Here is an 18,340-nt window from a genome sequence, read left to right as displayed (position 1 = left end):
GAAACCAATCTAGCTTAGTTTAGATAGATTAGGGATTTTAATCTTGTGGTGTTGTTTTTATGGTCGATTGAAAGTGTCAGGAAAAAGGACCATTTTCAATTCGTAGTGTATAACAAAGTAGTGTTGGTCAGTGGTCGAGATTGGTTGTTTTCATACTCCTTGTAATGTTTGGACCTAGGCTCTGTCTTGTAAGAGGGTTAGTCCCCGTTGATACGACAAAGGTGAAGGCTCTACCATGTAAGTGGGATAGGCCCCATTGGTATGATCCAAATAAGGCTCTGTCGAGTAAGCGGGCTCGCCCCCATTGACATGATCCAAGAAGGGTTCTCAGTGTAGGTCCTCATCCTCACTGGAACTCTCGAGGCAAGCAGACTCATAGACAGTTCCTCATGAAGTTCCCCCTTCTGCCCAATAAGGTAGGAATCAAGGTAATTAAGTTTATTTTTAGTACCTACAACAAAAGTTGTTTTCCTGTTTTTTTGAATTGCTATTCATATTGATTAACTATCTCTTACCCTCCTCCAAGGGTGTCAATCAGCTAATATATATCTGCCGGGTAAAGTTGCATGGTTTAAAATGAATTGTTAAGATACAATAAAGTTTTACACATACTTACCTGGCAGATATATACGTTTAATGGACCCGCCCATCCTCCCCTCAGGAGATAGGAGGAAGAAAAATTCTGTCAGAAAACGGGAATGATTCCTATTACCGCCACCAGCGGCGGTAGGGGGTGATCACCTGACCTACCTGTAGCGTGTGCCGCGAGTTTTGAATTCTGTCGGGCGTCGGAGACATAAGCTAAGTATATATCTGCCAGGTAAGTATGTGTAAAACTTTATTGTATCTTAACAATTTCATAATTATTATCGAACTTCAGGAAGTTCTTATTAAAGCATATTTAAGCCAAACAAGACTTCGATAAATCTAGAAGCTAAGTAGGAGTTGTCTTAACAATCCCTTTAAGCGTAGTCCTTCCTAGGAAAGTCCTAGAAGGATACTGGTAATTGAGTTTGCACAGCAAAGAATAACTACGGTATGTGTTTATGATTTGACCGTATCGTATTCTCATACAGCAGATACTCTACTACCTTTCTACTATCTTCGTTCTTTTCGTTAATAGAACAATAGAAAGAGTATATATATCTCCTTAAGGAAGGAAGTTAATCCAGGAACTCTTTAAATCTTCATGATTTTTTTTTTTTCCCCCCCCCCCTCATAAATCGCGGAAGAAACAGAATTCCTGTTCATCTCTAGGGTTTACGGAAGGAAGTAGATATTTCCTATTCCGCCATCATACCCAAACGTCGATGGAGAATTCTTATTAAGAAAACTCCCAAAGCCTCTTGCCTCCTCATAACGAGAAGAGCATGAATGAAGGAGAGAGTCCGCATTGAGAGGAACTGCCTAACACAGGAGTCTTCTGAATAATGAAACAGGGCTTCTCTTAGTATCAGAATCCTTCTGACAAAAGCGACGGCCGCCTGTGCGACATCTTGCACCTTTGCCAGGGAAAGTTGCTCAAGTTAAAAACTCAAAGAGGAGCCTTGCAACTGACCTCTCTCTCAAAAGAAGATTTTGGAATATTCTGGCGTCTGGCGCCTGGATCCTTGCACCTAGCGCCGGCGTCTGGAAAGTTCCGCGCGCCTGGGAATGTCCGCACGCTAGAAAGGAGACTCGCTCCTGGAACGTTCCGCTTGAAGTGGAAGGTCCCGTGCGCTCTGATAGTTCCGAGCGCCTACTAGTCTCCTTTTAGGAGCTCTTGCCCGTAAACGTTCAATGGAAGGATCCTTCTGATTGCCACTCATACTATAAGGCTCCTCGGTCTAGCCGTCTGTTTTCTCTTTGAAGGCGCCTTGCGCCAAGAAAAATTTTCCTGGAACGCGGCTCGCCTTTGGCTGTAGGAAGGCGGCTCGCGCTAGTCTGTTGGAACGCGGCTCGTTGCTTGCTTGTTGGAACGCCGCTTCCTGCTGGTTCTTCGCTTGTAGTCCAGTTGGCGCTCAGTGTTCTCTTAGTTTTCAGAGAACGCGCTAGATCGTACGAACTCCAACATGTACATTCTTCGTCTTTTCGGACGTAAGATGAAGAAACTGAAGAAGAGAAGCACTTTTTTAAGGATGCCTTTCCAATGGCTATCCCTGGCAGTCTGGGACGTTCTACAGATCCTGCCGAGGGACGCCCGATCGGTGGGGATTCTCCATAACCTCCGTAAGGCTTTCGACTTCTCCTCTGGGCTTGTGAGCTTGGAAGAGGGTCTAGGCCTGAGAGCGAGACAGAGCCGATCGGACGCACCCTCTACTATTTTAGGACGCCTTTCCAATGGTGAACTTGGCAGTCTGGATGTTCTACAGATCCTGCCGAGGGGACGCCTGATCGGTGGGGATTCTCCATAACCTCCGTAAGGCTTTCAACTTTCCTTCTCCTCGTCTGGGGGCTTGGGAGCTTGGAAGCGGTCTAGACCTGGGGAGAGAAACAGAGCCGATCAGAACGCACCCTCCACTGCACTGGGAACACTAAATTCACTTCATACCTTAAAAGAGCTTGGATTTTGAGCTACATCCATTTATCTTCAAATTTATGAATTTGTAGATTCTGTGGAGTAAGGAGGAGATGAGGATGCAAAAACTACTATTACTGTTAATACTCTAACTGCTTGTTAGCACGAGAGCTATTAAAGCTTCTAAAGGAAGCGTAAAAAAGTTATATGCTTTTCTGACTTCCTAAAGTAGGAAGTTAGGAGTTTTATATTACCTCAATCAAGTTCTAACACTTATTACACGTATTAATGAATAAAAAGGGATTTTTGACGTAAGGAAAAATCTATTTCTGGGCGATTGGTTCGTGTCGCCCAGCGAAATATCCCTTTAATCCATTACTATTTCTAAGGTAAATGCACTAACACATACCAGAGAATAAATAAAATAAAGAAAAGGTCAGTATAACTGACTCGCTCACCCTCCAAGAGGGCGTCGGTATGAACACTAGGGCGAGTGAGACCACTACCACGAACCTCTTACCAATAGAAATCTCCTACGACAAAACCCCCACAAGAGGGGAGCCGACCGACAGAGTGGGCAGCAACTACTACTACTCCATCCCACACTACCGACTGCTGCGCCTCTGGTGGCCATCCTGAAGTTAGCAGACAATCTTGAGCGCAGGGATGGGTAGGGAGGGTGGGGATTTTTCGGTTTCGCTGGGCGACACAAACCAATCGCCCAGAAATAGATTTATCCTTACGTCAAAATCCCTTTTCTGGCTCCAGTTCGTGTCGCTGCGCGAAATCGTACCAGAGAATTAGCACAAGATTGTAAAAGAAAATAAATAAATAAGGTCTCAATAAAACTTAAAATAAAATAAAGAATTATAATTGCTAAAAAAAAAAAAAATACATATACACAAATATACAAGTTAGAAAATTATTCCTTAAAATTAGCTTAAAGTTAACATATATGTACAGGGCTTACATGGAATATATGTGAACTAACATTGTGTATAGTAAGTGTATAGTTATTATATACAAAGTAAATAAAGCAATTATAATAGCAAAATGATTTTGAACAAACTTAGACTATAATCTAGTAAATAAATTTATATGTCCTTAATATACAAAACCCGTAACCATTGTAAATGTAGATGTGTCACCCTAGCATAAAAAAACATAGGGGACCACATCATAGAGATCAGTATATACAAACAATTGTGGGTGACCCTAGCAAAAAATAAGGGACACCCACTGTACATCACAAGAGCAGCTAAGACTCAAGGTAGACGTAGATGAACATGGTAGGTATAGACAAACTGTGAATGAGGTAGGTAGAAAGGAGATCTGGATCTTCTACTTAAGATTTAAGCAGAGTCGGGGAAGCTATGTTACCCGCTGCAACTGCTGAAAATTTTAGAGCTTCCAAGGACTTTAAGTAATGACGCTTAAATACTGTCGGCGATTTCCATCCAGTATACTTTTTCAAATCATCAAAATTCATGTGTTGGAAATAGTTGATTGAGGTGGCAAACTGCCCTGACATCATGAGCTTTAGGGAAGGAATCAGGGTTGGCTTGCTTATAAAGTACAGGATCTGTTGCCTGATACCTTTAATAGATAAAGTACCACCTTTCTCTCTCCTAAAGAGAGGACCCGAAGAGGATGAGGATGTCCTGGACAGAAAGGCTCATAAGGTCGTTACTGGACAAAGAGAAGGATCTTGTGGAAGGGGTATAACCTTCCACGGTTCCCACCTCAATAAAGGATCCTCGTTCTTTGCTAAAAAGCTACGTTCCGGAGAGAGAGAACTTCTCCTGAGGGAAGAAATTCTATATGATTCGGATCTCTGGATACGCCGACAGTTCTGAAATTCTACGACATGTTCATTATAAATGAACATGTCCCCCCGTATTGTTTGTTTCTGAAGCCAGCTTTAGAACATCATTCAAGAACCACGACACTGACGTAGGCCTTACTGAAGGTCTAAGTCTAGCACAAGCCTGGAATAGACGAAAAGTAAGAATCTGTCAAGTCTATATTGAAACCGAGTTGAAAAATCTTCTTCAAGGCCGACTTGTTTGTCGTAATAGTGCTAGCTGCTAAGCCTTTTTCAATAAAGATCTGAAAAAGGATATAGCTGATTGATTGTCATGATTCTAATATCTGATTCTCTCAGGAAGATTGCCAACCTTTTGACTGCAGCATCATACTGTCTCCAAAGTTGAATCTCTTTTGTCAGATTCCAAGAAAAGAATATTTCGTTTGTGGATCGATATCTGCATCTTTTTTTAGCCGCAAACTTCATGAAGTCCATAAAGTTAGGGTTTTGAGAATTCCTGAGAAGCGAACACAGTCTTCGTTTGTACTGACTGGGAGAGCCTGGGATTGGGAATCCGAAGAGGACGAAGACCCAGTTCCAGAATCAGAGGGTACCAATTGCTCTTCGCCAGTCCTGGGGCTACTAGAGCTACTTGCCACCCTTGAACGTCCTGAGTTTGTTTCAGTACCTTCAGGAGAAGATTCACTGGAGGAAAGACATAAATCTTCTCCCAGTTGTTCCAATCCTATGGACAGGGCGTCCGTGGCATAGGCCAGAGGGTCCAGGTTGGGGGCCACATAACATGGAAGTTTGTGGTTCGCTTGAGATGCGAATAGATCTACTTGCAGACCTGGGACCCTCCGGAGAATCCATTGGAACGAACTGTGTCCAGTGACCATCCGACTCCAGAGGAACTGAGTGGGATAGAGCATCTGCTATGACGTTTCTCACTCCAGCTATGTGGGTGGAGGAGAGGTGCCAACTGAACTTGTCCGCTAGGGAGAAGATGGCTACCATGACATGATTCAGATGTCGAGACTTGGAGCCTCCCCTGTTTACGCAATGGACTACCACTGCGCTGTCCAGAACTAGCTTTATGTGGGAGTTCTTTGGCGGACGTAACCTCTTCAGAGTCAAGAATACTGAGAATACTGCCATCGCTTCTAATACGTTTAATGTGAAGCTGGCGGAACTGGGATGACCAGGTTCCTTGAACCTTCTTGAATTGAGAATAACATCCCCAGCCGCTTAACGAAGCGTCTGTGTGGATGGTAATCCCCGGAGGAGGAAACTGAAGGGGTACTGATATTGACAGGTTCTTCACTTTTGTCCAAGGGCGCAGACGACTTCCGTAGAATCTGTGGGACTGATGACAACCTGTCCCTGGATCTGACATTTCTCGTGAGCGCCAGATTCTGGTTAGATCTCTCAGTTTGGCTTTCATCAGATGTCTGTCACTGAGGCAAATTGGAGAGAGAGCCAGGATTCTTCCTGGCTTCCTCCTTGAAGCATAATTTGTTTTTGCTTTTAGAAATTGCTGTACTGACTTCGCTATTTCTTTCCTCTTGGCTGATGGAATCGACAGAGTATGGCAGGATAGATTCCATTGAATGCCCAGCCACTGAAAGTTGGACTCCGGGGTGAGTCTTGTTTTGTTCTGTTTATCTTGAATCCCAGATACTCTAGGAACTGGATTACTTTCAGTGTGGCTTTGTGACATTCCTCGACTGTTGGAGCCCAAATCAACCAATCGTCGAGATACGCTACTACCATTATCCCCTGAGACCTCAGTTGTTGGACGACTACTTCTTCCGCCAACTTCGTGAACACCCTGGGTGCCACGTTCAGACCAAAGGGAACTACCTTGAAGGAGAACGCTTGATCTCCTATCTTGAAGCCCAGATAAGGGCGCAAAGTTTCTTGCAATAGGGATATGATAGTAGCGTCTGTAAGATCGATAGAGGTGGTGGACAGCCCCCGGGGAAGTCAGGTCCGCACCTGCGAGATGGTCAGCATTTTGAACTTGTCGCAGCGAATGGCCAAGTTTAAGCGGGACAAGTCTAAGATTACCCTTCTTTTTTGTGAGCCTTTCTTTGGAACGCTGAATAAGCGACCTTGAAACTTTAATCTGTTGACTCTCGCTATTGCTCCTTTCTGAAGGAGGTACTCCGCATACTCCGTCATTTCTTTTGATGGAAGTTGAAGGAAAGGTCTGGATGGAGGAGGATCCGCACCAAACTCCAACCCAGGCCTTTCGACACAATACTCTGTGCCCACTTGCTGAATCCCCACCGATGCCGGAAGAGAAACAGCCATCCCTCCTACCTTCGAGCTCTCACTGCTGCTGGGTTGAGTGACCTCCGCGGCCTCCACGGAAGTGTTTTTCCCCTGTTGAGAGACCTTCCTGATCCTCTCTGACGAAAGGATCCACTACCTCTGCCTCCCCTGCCAAAGCGGTCATATTGCTGAAAGGCCTGGCCTTCGAACACTTGGTTGAAGGCTGGGGAGGACAGCGTAGGAGGTTGGGGAAGGCTGAGGCTGGGGGAAAAATCACGTAGATGGGCTGTGATTGAGCCTTAGAAGTAGAGGGTTGGGCTGATTGTACTAAAGGAACAGCCGAAACAGCCTGGGTGAAGCATTGCTGCTTTTCTGGTAAGGCTGATAACGTTTCAGTTTCTTCTGAGACTTACCTCTTGCTGCTTGGTCCCCCTTTTGGCGTCTCTTTGCAGTGAGACCCCAACGATCCTTAAGGCTTTGGTTAGCCTTGTTGCTTCCGCCTGGACCTCCTTTACCATCGAATCAGGAAAGAGGTCTGCCCCCCAGATGTTGGATGAAGCAACTTATTCGGCTCATGACGAATAGTTGCTTCCTGGAGGACATGTTTCCGGCAGTTAGTTCTGGCTGTAACGAACTCAAACATGTCAGACTGGACTGTTTGCGTCAGTGACTTGGTGAGGAGCTTGGAGAGCGGCTCAGACCCGTAAGAAATCGTCGCTACTTCAGTCATTGCCATGGTATTAATGGACCTGGCGAGCCTAGTCTTGGCCTCAAATTCAGCTTGAATGAGGCTGTCAGGAAGCCTAGGCAGCTTCTCACCAAACTGATCTATAGCACAGTCTGGTTTGAGTTTGCCAGCCGAAAAGGTGTTGGGCAAATCTTCCCACAATTCTCCAAGTGAAGGGAGCAAAGGAGATGTGGGGTCTGCTTCCCTTAACTGAGGCAACGATTCCCCCTTCTGGCAGCCGGAATAGTGACCGTTGCTATCTTGTTGAGAAAGGGAAGAGGAGTTCCCTCCTTCATCGTAAAAATGGTGAAGGGACTCTTGAAGGCTTGAATCCTCGTATTCGAACAATCCATATCTTCTAAACACCTGAGCCATTCTCTTTGAGCCTGGTCACGTGAGTAGAGGACTGTCTCCTTAGGGACTTTGTCATCTCTAGTCATGGCTGCGTCAGTAAGTCTGGCGTAGCCAATGAACGGCGGTTGAAGACCCTCCGGGTAGAACTCGAAGTCCTCAATCCTTCGAGTACCACACTCCGGAAGGAAAATAAGACCGTCCTGGAAAGGGGCGTATGACGCCACCTCCAGGGGGTGTTCATAGAGAACGGAGGCAGAGAGTCATGAGGTGGAAGCTGAACTAGTCTGGTGCCGAAAGCTGGGGGAGTAGCTAGAGGGGCCTGATTAAGTCCGGCAATGATATTGTCCTGAGATGTAATCCTGTTTTCGGACAACCGGGAGAACATCTGCTCCATGCTGGCTCCTCAGAGAGCCGACCAAGTCTCCCATGTGTTGCAACAGTCCAGCATTGGGATCCAAAGCCGGAGCTGCTGCGGAGGTGGATGGGTAACTTGGAACAGGTACCAAGGGGAGAGGAGAGACTGCTGGCTCAGCCAGAGTACGGGGCCTCTCCTTGGAAGACCTGCTCTTTGAGGACTTGGAGCTTGAAGCAGAAGCTCTAGACCTCTCTGCTCCGTGGTTTGCAGCCGGAGACTTACGAGACGTTGACGCCGACGAAGTCTTTTTGGACGACGACGTCGTCTTTTTGAGGGTTTTCAAAACCTTCTGGCCCTTGACCTTAGGTCTTACCGAAGCGTCGGGTGAAGTATAAAGGAGCTCAGCTCCTGTAAAGCCTTGGAAGGAAGCTGGAGAATTAGCAGGAGAAGAAGACCCAGTGGTGCCCAAGGGAAGCCCTTGGGCGTCCAACGTACCTACCTCGACCAAAAGGTCGTCAACACCTACCATGGGTTCTACATTTAAGTCGAGTGTCGCGACATCCGACGAGATATCTTGGCCTGGTTCCTTTATCGAAGCGGCGATCTGCTGTTGAATCGCCGCCATAGTCGGGCTGCCTCTGCTGTGGGTCGACGTAACCCGTCGACTTGCCGCCGGGGAAGATTAGGACAGCCAACCTCTTCTCTAGGATGTAGGGCTGTCCCTTGGCGGCGTTCTTCCCGAATCCGCCGACCCAAGCCCTCAGGGTTGCTAGAGCGGTATCTCTAACGGCGGGAGCCTGGAAGAGAGGGCGTTCATTGTTTTAAGTTTAAACTTAAGATTAAAAACTTAACTATATTAGGCTTAGTCTAAAAGTCATAGGGAGTACCATCCAATATAAAATGAGCTTAAGCTTAAAATAAAAGATTAAAATTAAACTTAAGATCTAAAACATTTATTGGAATTCTGAACGGAGTTGGAAATACTTACCCCGTCTAAGAACTGACTCACGAGATCGTAACATATGGTGTCAGGTTTCGTTGGAACCAGACCTGCAGATTCCCGAGCGGAGTCGCGCACGGAGCGTGGGACCTGCAGACTTCATGTCCACAGGGGTCCTGGAGCATGGCGTTGCATCCTGGATGCTCACAGTTGGTGGTCTGTAAGTGAAAAGATACAAGAGTACCCTAAAGACATCACTTACAGGCTAATAGGCTAATAGAACTCCAATGCATGCCGGAGAGTGAAAAAATTTTGGGCATAACCCCTCCCTTACCGCCTGAATAGGCTATAACCCCGGAATGATCCGGTGTGGACAACGTAGGTAAGGAAGGACGGGACCGGCTTAAGCTAGCTTAAATTAAACTTATGATAGCGCTTAAAATAAACATAAAATACACTTAAGCATAATTAGCACTAAGTACTGGAATAATTCCGGTTCGCGGTGGTGTTCGTCTCACGATATCAGCGAGACGGTATGGTTAGAAAAGACCAACTGTACGCCTGAGGTCCGCCACCCGCAAGGGGGGAACTAGCATCTTTCCACGTGATTGACGGAGCTCCGGTAAGATAAAAAAAAACAAAGCACCACCCAATCCGGGAAGGAGCGAGAGGGCGAAAACAGACTCGAGCAAACAACGGGGCAACGGAGTAACAAAGGAGGGGGAAGGCCAATCCCCCTCCCCCACCAGTCACCACACCGCACCGTGAAGCAAGAGAACGGTCAAGTCCAGCCTCCCCTACTCCCTCCGCGTAGGGAGAGAGGGAGACAGGCCCACGGGTGGAGCGAGGCGAGGACTGGAACCTCCCTCCCACCCCCCGGCTCTATGGGAGAGCGGGAGGAGGGTAGTGACAGGCGCCTGGCTGCTTCGCGATCACATGGTCACCACGGAGCGGTAACACAAGAAAACACATAAAAAAACATAGCCTAGGTTAAAGCAACCAAACTAATCAGTGAGATGCTATCGTAGAAGCAACAAAACTGATGAGAGGAAGCAATAAACTGGTGGGGACCATGAAATACAGGACCTAGGCTACGTAATATGGCCAGACGCCGTAGGCTAACCTAATATACATAAAATCACTAAAATTAAATTAAAATGAAAGTAAGAAAGTAAAATAGTAGGAGAAAAAAATCCAGGAGTGTACGACTAACCCGAGAGAAAGTCTACCACTCAAAGCTAGCCGGGGCGATACTAAGAGCTGTGGCTAGGGTCTGGATGGAAGAATGCCTACGCAAGGTAAAGACGACATGCATGCATGACATAAACCAAGTAGGCTGGACCCCTAACATAATATAGATAACTAGTAATTAGAGCGTAAAGTAACAAGGGAAGGTTCTAGGTATGGAAGACCAAGAACGAACCCGCCACGAGGCAGAACAATGCCGCCATGCTTCCGACCAAGAGCCAGTATTTATACCTAAAAAATGGCAAATACTGACTCAAAGCTGGAAAAACTAAATAGAAACCTTAACAGATTACTTAACTTAGCTTGTGCGATGGCTGAACGCTCCATATCTAGATAAATCCTTGTAAGGGGCACAAAAAACACAGAGCAAAAAAGTATGTGTTGTACAACGTGCGCTACGAAAAGGATGGCCACCAGAGGCGCAGCAGTCGGTAGCGTGGGATGGAGTAGTAGTAGTGCTTGACCCCTCTGTGGGTCGGCTCCCCTCTTGTGGGGGTTTTGTCGTAGGAGATTTCTATTGGTAAGAGGTTGTGGTAGTGGTCTCACTCGCCCTAGTGTTCATACCGACGCCCTCGTTGGAGGGTGAGCGAGTCAGTTATACTGACCTTTTCTTTTAATTTTATTTATTCTCTGGTAGTGTTAGTGCATTTACCTTAGAAATAATGGATTAAAGGGATATTTCGTGCAGCGACACGAACTGAGCCCAGAAATGATATTGTTAGAATACAATAAAGTTTTGTACATACTTACCCGGCAGATAGATACTTAGCTTATGTCTCTGACGTCCGACAGAAATTCGAATTTCGCGGCACACGCTGCAGGTAGGTCAGGTGATCTAACCCCCTGCCGCTGGGTGGCAGGAATAGGAACCAATCCCGTTCTAGAAACAACCAGATTTTCTCTTCCTCCTGTCTCCTGAGGGGAGGCTGGGTGGGACCATTCAATCGTATATATCTGCCGGGTGAAGTATGTACAAAACTTTATTGTATTCTAACAATATCATTTTTGTACATGCAACTTCCCGGCAGATATATACTTAGCTGATTGACACCCTTGGTGGTGGGTAAGAGACAACTATTTACTGAATAGACAGGTAAACAACATACAGGCGGTCCCCGGGTTACGACGGTTTACCGGCTTACGACGTTCCGAGTTAACGACGCTTTTAAAAAACGCATACTATGATAAAAATCCTTTATAGTTTAGCACAGTATATTAATAAAAATAAGTTTCTGGTTAGATTACAAAAAAAATTTTGAGATTATGATGATTTTCGACACTTTTTATGTTGTATTTTTCTATGTTTTTTAGTGACGCCTCATATGCGGAACTAGTTTCCGAGCGAATGAATACATACTAGTTTACATATAACAGTCCAAAACGCGCAAATAATGAAAAAATCATTGCTTGTTTCCAGTAATAATAACAAAACGAAGTTTCTGGTTAGATTACAACGCACAAAATTCCAAAGTATCCAAAGAGAGGACATTATCCAGTAATTTGATCAGAGAGAGAGAGAGAGAGAGAGAGAGAGAGAGAGAGAGAGAGGCGTCTTCCGACGCTCCGAGTTAAGGGACAGAGAACGTGTTCGTTTCGTTAAATGGCCTCTGACTCATGCCAGTAAATGTGTGTTGATACTAATAATATAAGCCTATTAAAGATACGTTTACTTTAATTAGTCTATATGATACGTAAATAGTAATCAACTGTTCTTGTAGCCCTCAATATTTGGCAAAATCGAAGTATCCAAAGAGAGACATTATCCAGTACGTAATTTGATCAGAGAGAGAGAGAGAGAGAGAGAGAGAGAGAGAGAAGAGAGAGAGAGAGAGAGAGAGAGAGAGAGAGAGAGAGACGCTTTGGCAACAATGGTCTCGGGGGTTTTTATAGCTTCCTTCTGCTTGATGATCGTGGATATTGTAGAAGGATTTCGACCATACTCGTTTGCCAAATCGACGATACGAACGCCACGTTCATGCTTTGCTATAATTTCATGTTTTGCTTCCATCGAAATCATTTTCTTGGGTTTGGGTTTCTTATCACCTGCTTTGTCTTTAGCTTTGAGACCCATGGTTAATAATAAAATAGACAAAATAACACGAAAAATAGGCGCAAATACAACGAACTAAACAACGACGTGTTAACATGCAGCACCAACAAACAAACAGACTGAACGCCATTTATCGGTCGCCTATACAACTAACACTCATCGCAAAATCGTATCTCAAATATTTCGTTTGTATATCAAAGCTTGTATTTTCGCAAATTTTCTGTTGTATCTCAAAACATTCGTATATTAGGGCAATCGTATGTCAAGTTTCCAATGTAATTTGATCAGAGAGAGAGAGAGAGAGAGAGAGAGAGCGAGAGAGAGAGAGAGAGGAGAGAGAGAGAGAGATGAGAGAGACGCTTTGGCAACAATGTCTCGGGATTGACGTAACGTTTTATTTTCTGAACAGATAGGACAGAGAAGTGTTCGTTTCATTAAACGGCCTCTGACTCATGGCAGGAAATGTTTTGTTGATACTAATATATAAGCCTATTTAAAGATACATTTACTTTAATTAGTCTATATGATACGTAAATAGTAATCAGCTGTTCTTGTAGCCCTCAAGATTTTGCAAAATCACTCCAGGTTGTACATAAAACTTCAAGAATGTAGTGTCACCAGAGGATTACAATAGTTTTTACCTTCAAGAACCAGCATTCTTTTATGAAAATAACTCCAGGTTGTACATATACTACAGGAAACAACATGTAGTGTAACCAAAGGATTACAAGTAAGGTTTTTATAACTTTTTATTAGTTTAAGACATATTTCCAAGCGTCGTTCCGGCTTACCGACGATTTTCGGCTTACGACGCGTCTCAAGAACGGGAACCCCCCGTCGTAACCCGGGACTGCCCTGTACCGCTTTGTAGGTAATAAATAAATAAAACCTTGGTTCCTACTTTTTCAGGCGGAAGATTCCATGGTTAATGCCTAGGAATCTGCTTCGCCTCAAGAACCTCAGCGAGGATGTGACCTATGGCTAAGAGTTCTTGTGGTATGTCGATGGGGTCTTATCCATTACTCGACAGAGCCTCTTACATGACAATACGCCTATGCCTAGTGGCATAATAAGGAGCTCAACACCGATCCCGATCACCTGATCCTAACACGAGGGTTAGTGCTTAAGTTGAAAAGAGTTATCCCAAACTCCTTTCAAACAAACCCAAAGAAAAAACACGACGTTAAATAAAATTTAACTCACTAGTTAAGGATCAGTATCGGCTCCCTATCCCAGCAATGTATCCACAGACACGTATCAACCAAGAGAGAAGGATCTCTCGTAGGTTATCTTGACATCCTTCAGATAATGGGAAGTCAACACAGAGTTGCATCTCCCGTATGTGACAGCTAATATGTCCTTATGACATATTGTTAAGGAAAGAACAAGAATTCGGAAAACTCGCACTTCATGCGCTTTTAATTCTCAGCTGTTTGAAGGAATCATCAATGCACTTATCAAGTGCTTAGGAGATCACATTGTCTCAAAGAAGGCCAGGGCGTTCTTTGATATAGATCTCTTCTGGGTGAAGCCTGGAGCCCTGGCTAGCGCTTCGTGCCTGGCAGGCGCCTAGCGCCTGTCTAGAGCCTTGCGCCTGAATGGCGCCTAGAGCCTGGCTGGAGCCTCGCCTGGCTGGAGCCTCACGCCTGGCTGGAGCCTCACGCCTGGCTGGCGCCTCGTGCCTGGCTGGCGCCTCGCGCCTGGCTGGAGCCTTGCGCCTGAATGGCGCCTAGAGCCTGGCTGGAGCCTCGCGCCTGGCTGGTGCCTGATTGGCTCCTCCCTCCTGGCTAGCGCCTCGCGCCTGGCTGGAGCCTTGTGTCTGGCTGGCGCCTTGCGCCTGGAGCCTGGCAGAAGACTTCATGATTACTGTCTATGAGTCTGCATGCCTCAAGAGTTTCAGGAGGTAGGGACCTATGACTGACAAACCCTTCTGGATCATGTCAATGGGGGCTAGCCCGCTTACACGACAGAGCCTTCTCGGATCGTGCCAATGGGGGCTGACCCACTTACATGGCAGAGCCTTACCTGTATCATATCAATGGGACTAGCCCTCTTACATGACAGAGCTTTAGGTTTCTCTTTTACTGGAAGGAGCCTTGCGCCTGGATGGATCCTCAATCCTGACTGGAGCCTAGCTTGAAGGAGCCTGGCACCTGGATGGCGCCTGGCTGGCTTCTAGAGTCCTGGCTGGCTCCTATAGCCTGGCTGGCGCCTCACGCCTGGCTTGGCTCCTCCACACTTGCTGGAGCTTCGAGCTTGGAAGAGTCTCTAGGCTGTCTGGCGATGTTCCACATCGGACACTCTTATATCTGTCCGATTTGTTACGCTCTGGCGCATTTGCGCAGGTTTGGAGGGCCCGCTCCTTCTCAGTATCCGACCATGACAGAGTTCCTTGGAACTGTCTGCCTCTGGCGTTTTTCGCCTGTATTGGCATTTGGCGCCTGGGCTGGCGCTACATTGTCCGAGAGTCCTGACAACCACATAGTTTATCAGGAGACTGGAGAAGGGTGGAAGAAATTCTTCCCCTTTGAGCTTTTGGCCCCTGGCAAGGGGAGGTGATTGTAGTTAGCTACATCCAGTAGACGACAGGATATCTAACAATACGAAAGAGAAGAGTCTTCCTCCGAGGAGGATCCTTCGTGAATACTTCCTTTGCTAACCGTAGATCTCTTCTTACATGTTGATGAGGTTCCTCGTTGCAGAATCTTCCCTATCCTTGCCCGAAGGAAGGGAAGGAGTCTGGAAGTCGAAGGAGACTCCGAGCTGAAACTGGGGCGGAACCCTGATTTCTTTTAGCTCTTATTGTATCCCTTATGTAATACCTTCTGGGAACGCATTTCGAGCGCTCATCGCACCCAGAAGACTCTGTAGGCAAACGTTTTAAACCATCTCTTCTTCTGTAGATGAAAATGTAAGTAGTACCCTGCCTGAGCAACGAAACTTCTATCTGAAAGCGTTGCGTCAGGAATAGAGGGTTTTAGTTCTTTTGCCAGAACATACTATGCTGGCAAGACCCATTGCCGAGTCTCCATTGAATCTGATGCGAGATTCCAATGCACAAAAAATTCACTTGTCTTCTTGGTCGTTAGGGTTAAGAGAAACAAAGAATTCCTTCATAAACTTTCTCAAAGAAGTTTGATGAGGAGCAGTTCCATTTTGTCGGAACACGGAATCTGTGGCCACAATAAGATCCCATTCGAAGTACATGATATCCTACTCTTGTCGTATTGCGGTATTGTATAAGATCCTGAAGATCTTAATCCTCTGTTATCTCTAATTCCCCTTGTAGAGACAGAGTATAGCCTTTTACTGCGTTCTTTGATAGCAGATATATACATAGGTGATTCTTCCCTCTGAAAGTGAAGAAAAAACAAAACCTTGCTATGTGGTTCACAGAGGTATTGGAAGAGGACAGTTTCCTCATTCCATCTAGCACAATCTGCAGCAATTCTATGTCTTAGCCATGACTATTGTCATTTACCTTGAAAAATCCTCTCATTCATGTCCATTCTGGTCAGTCTGCACGTGGACAGACTCAGAGTGGAGAGGTTTTTCAGGTCTATTTATAATAGATTCTGATAGAATATCCAGATACTCTTGGAAAAGCCTTACGAAACATGCTGTGAGAAGAACGTGACTTCTGTGAATCCAACCTCTCTAAGGCCAAAATGAGGCATTCACTTCATCCTCTATTCCTTTGACGCCCATTTATCTTAATATCAAAATACTAAAGTTTATTCCCCTTCTTTAAATTAAAGATGTCGTATATTGCTACCACTCTTGGTTCGAGGAAAAGGAAGCAGTCATAGGAAGCCTGTTCGTCTTCTACCTTGCGAAGAGATCTATGAAGAAGACTTTCCGCAGGTTCTCACAACTCTTTTCAATAAATGTTAGACATACGTTAACAGTATTATCTTCGATCGAGAAGGTTCTCACGGACCTGCAAAATCTTGCATCGAACCTCTTAAGGATCGTTACGTTCCGTGTCTGTTCCCAAATAGGTTCTCTTTTGTTAACACGAACAGGGGCGAAAAAAAGAGATTCTCGATGCTCTTTGCGATATGAGAGAGTCGTGGAATTGGCCTAAGTGATTAAAATTAAATCATCATTTCATCATTCCTTGTAAGCGACCCCTTCCGATTAATGGGCAACGAAATCAGGAACGAATCTTGCCGTTACCGAGCCTGGTGTCCGAGATGCTACTGGACTCTTAGGTTAATAACTCGCTAAAACGAGAAAACATCTTGGATGGTGCTTCTGGCGCATGCGCCGGCGGCCTTCTGGCGCAATTTGCGCCGGCTGGCACTTCTAGGCCGCAAATTTGCGCCAGGCTGGCGCTTCCTTCTAGTTCTTTGTAGGTTATGGTGCCAGAACATCTGTGCCTTTATGGTACCCGACATCCTTCACATGTTAATTCCGTTCTTAGTAGGAAACAAACATTTATAGTACGTAGTATAGTCCATTCAGGGAAACAACTTCTGCCACTAAGAGAATGTTTCCCATCCGACTCACCCATCTTCTCTTGAGTAATATCCGATTCTAAAAAGGTTGTGCGTTTCTCGAAAGGATGAGAGAATTATATTATATCGTGCTCTGCCGTATTAGAATCCTTTATAATACTGTCACATTGTGGTAAACAGCATTAATCTAGGAAAACTTTGTAAGGATACTAGGAATTCTGTAGTTAACCTCGGTATGTGCATAAGACTTGACCATACCGTAGTCTTAAAGTGAATTCTCTACTACATTCATCTTCTCACTAAAGCATGTACTCTAAATAAGCCCATGCTTTCGTAAGCATGGAGAGAATTCATTATATAATATAGAGTTCCGCTGCGTTAGAATCCTTTAATAATGTTACCTACGGTAAACAGCATTGAAATGTTTGTAATATCTTTCTTATTGAAAGCTTCTTAGCAAAAGGCAGACAATATTTTATTTATGTTTGCTTAACTATCCCCTCAATCCGAGGCTAAAACCGCAACTGTAGGGGAGAGACACGATTAGTTATTCCATCCCGCAGGAGAGAGACATGTAACTGACAGATCATGACCGACACCTACATGGTACTGCGTTGCGTTAGTCTAAGCGATTATGCGATAGCAAGTCTCCGTTAGCCGTCTGGCCTTACTCTTCCAGAGTGCCAGCTACTCTCCATTTAATAAAGGAATCTTATAAAATTATTATCGAACTTCAGGAAGTTCTTATTAATGCATATTTAAGCGAAACAAGACTTCGATAAATCTAGAAGCTAAGTAGTGTTGTCTTAACAATCCCTTTAAGCGTAGTCCTTCCTAGGAAATTCCTGGAAGGATACTGTAATTAAGTTGCTCAGCAAAGAAGTAACTACGGTATGTGCCGATTTGCCGTATCGTATTCTCATACAGCAGATACTCTACTACCTTCTTTCCTGCCGAGGCAGATAGAGAAAGGCCAAAATTTTAACTATCTTCGTTCTTTTCGTTAATAGAGCGATAGAAAGAGTAATAAATATCTCCTTAAGGAAGGAAGTTAATCCAGGAACTCTTTAAATCTTCGTGATTTCCTCATAAACGCGGAAGAGACAGAATTCCTGTTCATCTGTAGGGTTTTACGGAAGGAAGAGATCCTTTCCATCCGCCACCATCATCCCAAACGTCGATGAGATTCTTATAAGAAAACTCCAAAGCTCTTGCCTCTTTCATAACGAGGGAAGAGCATGAATGAGGAGAGAGTCCGCATGAGGAGGAAACTGCCAAACACAGGAGTCTTCTGAATAATGAAAAAAATGGCTTCTCTTAGTATCAGAATCCTTCTGACAAAAGCGACGGCCCGCCTGTGCGACATCTTGCACCTTTGCCAGGGGAAAGTTGCTAAAGTTAAAAACTCAAAGAGGAGCCTCGTGGACTGACCTCTCTCATAAGAAGATTTGGAATATTCTGGCGCCTGGCTCCTTGCGCCTAGCGCCTGGATAGTTTCCGCACGCTAGAAAAGGAGACTCGCTCCCTCCTGGAACGTTCCTCTTGCGTGGAAGGTACCCGTGCGCCCTGAAATAGTTTTTCCGAGCGCCTACTAGACCCCTTATAGAAAGAGCCTCTTGCCCGGG

This window comes from Macrobrachium nipponense, chromosome 42 (assembly GCF_015104395.2).
Source record: "Macrobrachium nipponense isolate FS-2020 chromosome 42, ASM1510439v2, whole genome shotgun sequence".
NCBI lineage: Eukaryota > Metazoa > Arthropoda > Malacostraca > Decapoda > Palaemonidae > Macrobrachium > Macrobrachium nipponense.
The sequence above is the reverse complement of the archived record's forward strand: the minus strand, read 5'-3'. Positions refer to the sequence as shown.